Raw genomic sequence first — 7,935 nt, 5'->3', positions numbered from 1 at the left:
CGACCACACGCTGCCCGCCTGCTCCTCCACCAGTGGGCCATGTCGTCTCCACCTCTTGGCTGCTGTGAACCCGTGACTTTTCAAACTAACTTTCAGATTCACCCTTGTAGTTTCAAGGTGTGAAACACCAAGCCATGTTGTCTGCGGAGGTTGAAAAAACCTGCAGTCTCAGGAGTTGTGAGCTCAGTGACCGGGCGGCTGCAGGTCCCCCGTGCCGGGGGCCTCGACTGTGACGGTCTCCCAGGTGCACACTTGTGTCAGGAGCTCCAATCTGTGGACTTCAAACACACAGCTTGCTGCACGTCAGGTACAGCCCAGTAGAGTTGTGCTTTTTTTTTTTTTTTTTTTTTTTTTTTTGAGATAGAGTTTCACTCTTGTCCAGGCTGGGGTGCAATGGCACCATCTCAGCTCACCACAACCTCCGCCTCCCAGGTTCGAGCGATTCTCTTGCCAAAGCCTTCTGAGTAGCTAGGATTACAGGCATGTGCCCCTATGCCCAGCTAATTTTTATATTTTTATTGGAGATGGGGTTTCTCCATGTTGATCAAGCTGGCCTCGAACTCCTGACCTCAGGTGATCCACCCGCCTCAGCCTCCCAAAGTGCTGGGATTACAGGTGTGAGCCACCGTGCCCGATCAAGCTTTTCTTGAGGACAATGAGCCCTCCAGTCAGTCCTGGCACCCACACGGGGGACAGTGTTAAGCTGTATGCTCGCGGGGCATGCTGGGCTCCCTGTGAGCACAAAGGGCATCTGCGAATCCACAGAGGGAAACGGGGAGGCTGGAACCACACCCTTTGTGTTGAATAGAGCTGGTGACCTCAGGGACTGGGGTTCCACAGCCCTTCCTGGGACCACCAGTTCTCTGGGGGCTTAGGAGGTAAATGAGTGGCCCTCTCTGAAGGAGGAGGGCAGTGCTGAGACTATGTGCTCACACCCCCAGGTGCCTCTGCACAAAAGCATGGGGATCCTGGCACAGCCCCTTGCCTTTGCAGGAGAGCCCACCATGGAGTGAACATGCTGTCCCTCTTGAAGCAGCCAAGCTCCAGCCCCCGCCCCTCCCTCGGTCAGAAGCCCAGAAACCCAGTGCTGGCTATGGCCTTGGGCCTGTTGCCCAGCCCAGGCTGGTGCGCTGGTGCCTTGAAGAGGACTGGCTGGATCTGGGGGTGGGGGAGCTCTTGCCAACCAGAGACCACCAACCCCCCAGGTGATTCCTAGGCAAAAAAAAAAAAAAAAGTCCACATGGTGACTGGGAGCTCTACGGAGATGCGGCTGTGCGTAATGGGGTGAATGGTGGCCCTCTAAGTTCACGCCCCCCATTCATGCCTGCGGTTGAGACCTATTTGGAAAGGGGTCTTTCAGATGTGGTTAAGGATCTTGAGATGAGGTCGCCCTGGGTCATCCAGGTGGCCCTAAATCCAATGACAAGTGTTCTTAGAAATGCCCAGGGAACAGAGGAGAGGTTGTGGGAAGTCAGAGGCAGAGGCTGAGCAGCTGGAGCCGCCAGAATCTGGAGGAGGCAGGAGGGAGCACAGCCCCGTAACACCTGGACTTTAGACTTGCGTCCTCCAGAACTGGGAGACAGCCCACTTCCTTGCTGTGGGGCACCCAATCTGTGGTCCTCAGTTACGGCCATGGTGCCTGGAGCTTCCTTTACCCTGTGCTGGCCGCAGCCACTGTGTGGGTGCCACCAACTCCTGCCCGCTGAGCTCCCCACCCTGCCGGGACGGTGGGTGTCAGACTGAGCCTTTCACAGTTTTTTGGTTCTGTTTAGGTGCCAACCAGCAGCACCTCTTCTCTGCAGCACCTAAAATGTTCTGAGCACTGGTGCCAGGAAAAACCACAAATCTAAATTCCAGATCCTGGCCAGCACCATGCTCCCCCTATAGACACCACCAGCCACGCTGGCCATTTCACTTAAGTAAGAAGTCAGCTCCTCCAGTGCTCAGGAGTCTCATGCAGCCTGCACGACGGTACTGGGCAGGGCACGTGGAGCGCTTCCCTCCAAGAGGAAGTTCAACTGAACAGCACTGCTGGGCCTTGGAGGCAAAAAGAGGGCATTCGTATGTGTGCACTGTGTGTACCTGTGTATATACATGTGCAAGTGCATGTGTGCAAGTGTACATAGTACATGTGCATATACACGCACATGAGTGCATGCATGTAGGTGTGAGTGGATGTGTATGCTTGTGCATGTAAGTGTATGTGTGTGTGCATATGCAGGTGTGTGCATGTGTGTAGGTATGTAGGTGTGTGTGCATATGCAGGTGTGTACATGTGTGTGCATGCATGTGCACAAGTGTAGGTGTGTAAGCATGCATGTACGGTGTGTGCATATGTGTAGGTGTGTGCATGCAGCTATGTAGGTGCGTATGTATATGCAGGTGTGTACGTGTGTGCACGCATGTGCACGCGTGTAGGTGTGTGAGCATGCATGTATGCAGGTGTGTGCATGCGTGTAGGAATGCATGCATATGCATGGATGTAGGCGTGCATGCATGTAGGCCTGCACATGTACATGAATGTAGGTGTGTGGTGTGTGAGCATGCATGTAGGTGTGCATACATGTGCATGCGTGTGGGTGTGTGCGTGTGTGTAGGGGGACATACTTGCACGCTCTCAGGAGGTGGATGCTCTGACAAAGGACAGCGCCATCTTTCCCACGATGACCCAGTGCAAGCAGAGGCCGTGTGCTCATGAGGGCATCGCAAGAAGCCAAGAACTGGGGGCGGCGAGGTTTGGTTCTGCTCTGAGTAGAGTGGCCTGGGAATCTGAGAGCCATTTTCATGGGGGTTACACCGGGGCCCCCTTGTGCGTGCATCACAGGACGCAGGCCGGATGGCCAGTGTCAGCACTGATGGCTGGGGAGAAAGGCCAGGTGAGGAGAGCACAGTCATCCCTTCAGGTGGGTGGCACTAACCCCCTCTGCAGTGACTGCTTTCAGCAGGAGCACCCACGCCTGTAGCTCGGCTGTGCACATTTTTCAGGAAAATCCCCAGGGGTAAGTGGCATGCACTGAGGTGGCCCTGCTCTGTCCCTGTCCTCACCGCCCTCACAGGGCCCTGCTCAAACCCACCAGCCTGAACCCCTTCCTGCCCTTGGGGGCTGCAAACCAGCCGCAGCCCCTCCCTGCCACACACCACCTGCTCCCCAGACTCTGAGGGGTCAGGGACCCCAGCAGACAGCCCTGGGGCTGGCAGTGGCGTGACGGTAGCCGCATCGTGGCTGTGGCGGGGCCGCAGGGCCCGTGGGGTCAGAGTCCCTCCCCCAGTGAGATCCAGGAAAGCACAGGGTCTGACCACCTCTATCCTGGGACTGAGTCTGGAGGCTTCAGTGCTTGGCTGGCAAGAGCAGCCACCTGAATAAATCACGCGGTGATTAATTCAGCCTCAGAATGCAAGTGTGTGGATGTTTCCAGGAGCGTTAAGGTTCAGGTTTCGCGGTGGAGGAAAAAAGCAGCTCATTCTCAAAAAGCAGTAAGAGGCCAGACCCTGAGGCAGGATTGCTTGAGGCCAGAAGTTCAAGACCAACCTGGGCAACACAGCAGGGTCCCGTCTCTAGAGAAAATTCTGAAACTAGCTGAGCACAGTGGCACTCACCTGAAGTCCCAGCTACCTTGGAAGCTGAGGCGGGAGGATGGCTTGAGCCCAGGAGTTCTGGGCCACAACGAGCTGTGATGGCTGCACGGCACTCCAGCCCGGGTGACAGAGCAAGATCTCGTCTCTAAAGTAAGTACATAAAAGCTAAAGAAAGCGGTCGGGTGCGGTGGCTCAAGCCTGTAATCCCAGCACTTTGGGAGGTTGAGGCAGGTGGATCACAAGGTCAGGAGTTCGAGACCAGCCTGACCAACATGGTGAAACCCCATCTCTACTAAAATACAAAAAAATTAGCTGGGTATGGTGATATGCACCTGTAGTCCCAGCTGCTCAGGAGGCTGAGGCAGGAGAATTGCTTGAACCTGGGAGGCGGAGGTTGCAGTGAGCCGAGATTGTGCCATTGCACTCCAGCCTGGGTGACAGAGCAAGACTCCCATCTTGGGGGGAAAAAAAAGCAATGAGAGCCCTGCTGGCCCCTCCTTAGACCAGCCTCAGAGGGATTCAGTGGCCAGAGGGTGCCAGGAACTGTGGGACGTGCTGACCTGGCAGCTCCCATCCCTGGATTCACCGCGGCTGGGACCAGTCTCCACATTCCCCTGCATCCGTCCCAGGCTGAAAACTCTCCAACAAAGTCGCCTCCAGCCGCTGGATGGGAAGTGGTTTCTCAGCTGAGCCAGACCCTATCTCCTTCAGCAGGTACTGCAGTGACTCCAAGTGACCAGTGACACCAGGTATGGCAACTTCACACAACCTTTATCACGCCACACTCAAGGTCTGCAGGAAGGGAACCCAGGCGGGGCCCCATGGCAATGGTGGCCTCCACTTTGCCGTGGAGAGAACAGCCCGGTGACCCGACCGCAGTGGGGATCTTTAGTGTGTTTTCACTTCCACATGTGGCAGTGGATTCTGGCCGTCACCCTGAGTGCATCCATGTGGTCTCTCAGAGTGGCCTCTCCAAGTGGCCTGGGCTTTGGCAATGCAGTTGCCTCAAGGCAATGTGGCTTTCTGTGTGGTGGTGACTCAGGACAACAAAAGCGAGAGGCCCCGAGAGCCAGGCGGGCACCACAGGGCCTTGCCGGGCCCGCCGGGGACTCCCGCTCCCTCTGCTGACACCATTGGTGGCCAGTGAATCAGAGGCAGAGGTGCCAGAGACCTCGCCTGACGGGAGGAGATCTAAGAAGCTGTGGCCACAGGCTCCTCCAGGATGCTGGCACCAGGCCACATGGACAGCCCTTTCTCTCCCTGGCAGGCCGTGCTCCCCTGGAGGGACAGAAGCTCAGCCAGAGCCAGGCCCCACCTGCCATGACCTGCTCTGTGACCGCGGCGATGTGGCCTTGGGGACATGCCCTGCCTCTCCGGGTTCCAGTGCAGGATGTAGGGCTGGCCACCTGAGAAGCACCTGCAGGACATTCCAAAGCCTGGAACAGAGGCAGCATTGTGGTGCTTCTCTGAAAGCCTGCGAGGAAGCCAAGTTGTCCTGGTCTGTCCTGGAGCTGTCTGTAGCCTTGCTTCTGTCCTTGTCCCCAGGGGCCTCGCTCATCCTACTGCCTGTGCCAGCAGGGCCAGCCCTGTTCCAGGCCCCCTGGAGCTGTTCCATCCATACCGGGGGCCAAGAACTGCCCGGTCCACACCAGAGGCCTGGGTCACACGGGAGCCATGGGACAGCCGGAGGGGAAGCCGGCACACACCTGGCCTCCCCGTGATGTTCCCCTGGACAACACACGTATAAACACACATGCACACATACACACGCCTGTGCATAAACAGAGCACACCTGCATAACGCACATGCACACATGCACACAAGCACGTACACACGCACGCGCACACACATGCACGCACCCGTGCGCACACACGCACACCTGTGCATAAACACAGAGCACACATGCACACAACGCCATGCACACATCTTACAGACCACATACAGGCGATGCTGCATGCAGAGTGCACCACAGCCCCAGAGCCCACACCCCAAGCCCGCTTCCAGCTCACTTCAGCCACAGCGAGGAGGAAGGATCTTTCCAGTAACAGAGCCAGTGCTGTGGGCGGGAAGGCCCCAGGTCCTGGGGCCAAGGCCCTGCCTGACCACACCTCCTGCTGACCACACCCCACCTGACCACACCTCCTGCTGACCACACCCCAACCACACCTCCTGCTGACCACACCCCACCTGACCACACCTCCTGCTGACCACATCCGGCCTGACCACACCTGCTCTGTGGCACCTGTGTCCCCCCACCCGTCAGCCCAAGTAAAATCATTTCTCTAGACTCTGAGGCTGGGCCCTGGAAGTCAGGCGCACCCCGACCTGCCACAGCAGAGCCTGGGGTGGCAGAGCCAGGACGTGGGCCCCAGGCATTTAGCACCTCGCCAGGCTGCCTGTCTCCATCTCCACTCAGGGACAGCAGCGCAGATGCCAGCGCTTTCGTCAGGACTCTGCCAGCTTGCTGAGCCGCTGCGGCCACAGGCTCACAGTCCAGTGCCTGCTCCGCCACAGCCCTCGGCAGTGGCCCTGACCCCTGGCCATGGCCCTGGTGCCTGAGGCTCACATCGGGGCAGGGGTGTGCTCCTGGGGGTGGGTGGGGTCCATCCTCACCAGTCTGGGATCCCGGCTCCTGTCATTCAGGAACCCACAAGGGGCCAGCCAGGTCCCTGGAGTTCCCCTGGGGACGTGCCTGGGCTGTGCAGTCCACAGCCTCTGGGTGAAGCAGGGGCCAGGACGGGGCTCACAGCTCTCAGGAACCCAGGAGGCAGCACTGGGAGGGTGGCAGACGCCAGTGTCATCCCTGCCCATCCCACAGAAGAGCCAACTGCAGGGCAGGGGTGGGGCCGCACGGCCCATCAGGGCTTGGTAGCTGGGAGGAAGAGCACAGTCACCTGGGCGACGCTGGGCACGATGCAGGCCAGGACGGAGACCCCGCTGCTGCAGGAGAGCCAGCTCATGCTCCACTGATGCCAGGGCTGCCCACAGCCCGAGCGCTGCCTGGGAGGCATGGGAGGACCACACGTGGGGCCCCACACAGGCTGGGGCTCATTTTTAGCCCCTAAGGACAGGTTGTGGGTGAACGGAGCCCTCTCTTGGGAATGTGGAAAAGAGATGGGGGCAACTGCTGGCCAAAGAATGCCCTGGGCCCACTCTTAGTGGTGTGAGTGGTGACAGGAGGGGATGGGGCACTCAGCCATGTCCCCTGGCAACTGCCACCAGGGTGCTGAGCAGCCCACCTGTAGGCTCTGGCCCTGCCAGCCCTGGGCTTAGGCTGAACCCGGCAAAATGGTCCTGCCTGGCCTAGGAGAGCCCACGTGCCCTGCAGGGTATGAGGCTGGCAGGCCCTTGAGGACCCAGCCAGGAGACACCCCTGGCGGAGACTCGATCCCAGCAAATTGCCAGGGGGTGCAACCGGCAGGTTCCCCTGCAGGGGCCGGCTCTCGGGAGCCCCAAATACAGGTACCACCGCCCACCACCCTGCAGGGGCTCTCACAGACTCCCAGTGTGCCAGGCCAGCCAGCCTGCCTGGGAGTGGGGCAAGGCCGGATCCCACTCAAGTGTGACTGTGCAAGTGGAGATGGTGAGGCTGGAAAGCAGGACAAGCTCTGAGAGCCCTGGAAGAGCCACTCACCGGCTCAGACATCCGAGGACTGGGAGGCACCCCTGCCCCGGCCCTGCCCAGTCTGCAGCACCCAAAGGCCCTAGTCCCCCAGAGCCACAGGGCTGGGTTCTTTGCTGGAGTCAGTCCCCAGCCAGGCACCAGGTGTCCTCACCTGGAGGCAGCTGCGCCTCCCCAGCCTCTGCTGAGCACAGAAAGCTGCTTGCAGGTGCCACACCTGACCCCTGGCCCTAATCCCAGGAAAGAGGCCCTGGGTGGGCAGGGGCACCGCTGGGCACATACTGTCTCTGGGCAGTACGCTCTCAAGGTTAGGAGGCTCACTGCAGCTCTGCACGTGGGGTTCCTTCTCACCAGCCTGCGCTGGGCCCACAACCCTGACCGTGCCCTGCTCTGGCTAAGGCTGTGCCCAACACATGCATGTTCTGCCCACCCGACACCCCACACACGTCAGATCAACCTCCTGCCTTCCCGTGGGACCAAGCACGCCTCCAAGGGCAGCGCAGGGCACGGGAGTGAACCCCACGGCTGGGTTGAGGCTGACCTAGCCAGCCCCACCTGCTCCGTGGATGCACTGGGGCCCCAGATGGCGCTGTCCCCCCTCCCCTAGCAGGACTGTCCTCTGATGGCACTGGCCCCACATCCCCAGCAGGACTGTCCTCTGATGGCGCTGTCCCCACATCCCCAGGACTATCCTCTGATGGCGCTGTCCCCATTCCCCCAGCAGGACTGTCCTCTGA

This window comes from Sapajus apella, unplaced genomic scaffold (genome assembly GCF_009761245.1).
Source record: "Sapajus apella isolate SASKATOON/1434 unplaced genomic scaffold, GSC_monkey_1.0 scaffold126, whole genome shotgun sequence".
NCBI classification, from domain to species: Eukaryota; Metazoa; Chordata; class Mammalia; order Primates; family Cebidae; genus Sapajus; species Sapajus apella.
This window is presented reverse-complemented; position numbering follows the sequence as displayed.